The sequence below is a fragment of the Frankliniella occidentalis genome, unplaced genomic scaffold (assembly GCF_000697945.3).
Source record: "Frankliniella occidentalis isolate FOCC.00 unplaced genomic scaffold, Focc_3.1 Scaffold29, whole genome shotgun sequence".
NCBI lineage: Eukaryota > Metazoa > Arthropoda > Insecta > Thysanoptera > Thripidae > Frankliniella > Frankliniella occidentalis.
Window position 1 is genome coordinate 1,714,735 of NW_026267159.1, and position 2,399 is coordinate 1,717,133.

Consider the following 2,399-nt stretch of genomic DNA (forward strand, 5'->3'; position numbering starts at 1 on the left):
CCGGCGCTACCCCGCCGCGCCGTGCAGCGAGGGGAGCGCACGGGGTACGGCCGGTCGGTCGGTCGGGCAGCAGGAGCAGGAGCCCACCACCACCATCACCGCACTCCACGACAAAACGGGCCACTCAGACCGCCAGACTTGGAGGCCCCCGGCTTGGTCGGCCCAGCCCTCCTGGGGCCCTTGGTAAAGCCCTGGTGGGACTCGTGCGGCCCCGGGTCCGGGTCCGGCTAGACCTCGAGGCCACTCACTCCCCCAGGCCCCACCCCCGCCCCGCGCCGGCTGGCGCGGCGGCGTTCCTCCGACGGTCTGGCCCGAAGTGGACTCCAGGGTACGCCCCCGCCGCGCCCCCGCCCCGCGCCCTCCCCTGTACGTGTACTATTTCGCCACCCAATTCTTGTCCGCGCAGACCCCTCCGCCTGCCCTCCGTCCCCCTCGTGGATTAATTTGTCCGCGCCCGGGCTGCGTCTTCATCGCACGGCTCCTCGTGGCCCAGTGCGTGAGGCCCATGGCGAGCCAGCGAGAGGGAGCGAGCGAGGGGGAGCGAGCGAGCAAGAGAGAGCGAGCGAGCAAGAGAGAGCGAGCAAGAGGGAGCGAGCAAGGGGGAGCGAGCGAGAGGGAGGGGGAGCTGCGCACGCGGCCCCCGTCCGTGGGACGTGCAAACAGCACCCACGTGACGTGCCACTAGCCACGCGCCGAGCGACGCGAAAAAAAAGAGAACTGTTTCGTCTTTACTCGACGCCATGGCCTCTCCCCCGGAGCGGTGCAAGGGAGGCCACGCGGGGGCGGCGTCTCGAAGACTGGCGTCACCACGGCACCCCCGGGGTTGTTTCAGGGGCCGCCGTGGTGGCGTGGCGAGGCCCGTGTGGCCGCGGGCGGGATTAGAACCGAACCTTGGGCGCCGCCCGCCCCGCCAGACCTGCCTGCCTCATTACAGGGGGACAGACAACGGCCGCCCAGCCCACCCACCAGCCCATTCGTGCGGGGGCGCCGAGAGGGGCAGGGGGAGGGGTGTCCCTGGGGCCGCCCGAGGGTCGCATCAACCTGCGATGCTCTAACGACACACGGAACAACGCCAACGACCCACGGCGGGAGGGAGCGAGGGAGGGAGGGAGTGGTGGCGGCGGTGGTGCTGGTGGTGGTGGATGTCGCCGAGGGGCAGGACGACTTCATGGGCCGGCGGCCTCGCAGTAAAGAGGACGACGTCGTGGGGGAGGCGAGAGAGGTGGCGGCCTCGTGAGGTCAGCGTCAAGGCGGCCTCGTAAAGGGCGAGGACGAGTGCAACGACAACGTCGTGGGCGAGGACTGAGGGGGCACGACCCCCTCCCTCCCCCTTCCTAGCCCCTCTTCCCCAAAATGCTGCTGCAATCACTCTAATGGGGCGACGAGGCAGGGCCGGGCGAGGCCGCACTCCAGCGACGAAGCAGTACTTAACGTCCCCCCTGTTACTTTCCCGAAGCGTCCAAGAAGATCACGCACACCCACACAACCGCACAAAGTAAGTCATCATCGGGCCCAAGTTGCCAAACTATTACTGAGTTAAGGCGAGCCTATACTATTTACACTATAATGTTACGCATCCAATGCCTTTTCTAAGACTAGGAGCAGATTGAGTGGCGCGCGAGTTATCCTTTCTTGTCGCAGTGTGCATTCCCCCTGCAGGGATGTTTCCATATCGAGCTGTCACCGCAGTCGGGAGTTGTATTACATCGCGCAGATTGGTTTCTTTTTTTTCCTTTCGTTTTTTCCCGTCCCGGTATTGAGCGGTCCCCAGCGAGTCCTGCGCGAGCCTCGAGGTCGGGACTCGAGCCGGCAATGCCGAGGCCGAGGCTTGCCGCCGCCGCCGCCGCCAGCGCGGGGCACAGGGCCATGAGCAGCACCAGGCAGCACGGCCCAGCGGAGCACAACGCAGCCCAGCGGAGCCCCAGGCACAGATTTGTTCTCCGCGCGCTGCTGCGCCCGCGCCTGTCTTTTGGTTACGCGGCGTGCGCAGCCAAGAGCGCGTTCGTACTCCTGGCGATAATAATGACAAACCTCAAACATGGAATAACATGCGTACGACGGGGCTGACTCTTATCCCCCACCCCCACCCTACAACACGTCCGATCCGAGCTGCTCGTCCCGCCGTTCCCCCACCTCTGCCCCGCTGCTGCTTCACTGGGGCAGCACAGCACACCCTCCCGACGTGAATATGGACCAGGACGATTCTAAAGCCTTTTCTGTTGCGAAGTTTGGCCTGCTCCTGTTTCTGTGTCGTTAGCGGCCACAGAGAAGGGGGAGTGCTAAAAGCGATAAACAAGACAGACGGTGAAAAACGCTGGAAAAGCCGATGGTGTCGAGCGTCTCCCGTCGCGTCCCATAGAGTTAGAGGTTGTGGTAATATATCATCAGCCCCCCCCCCC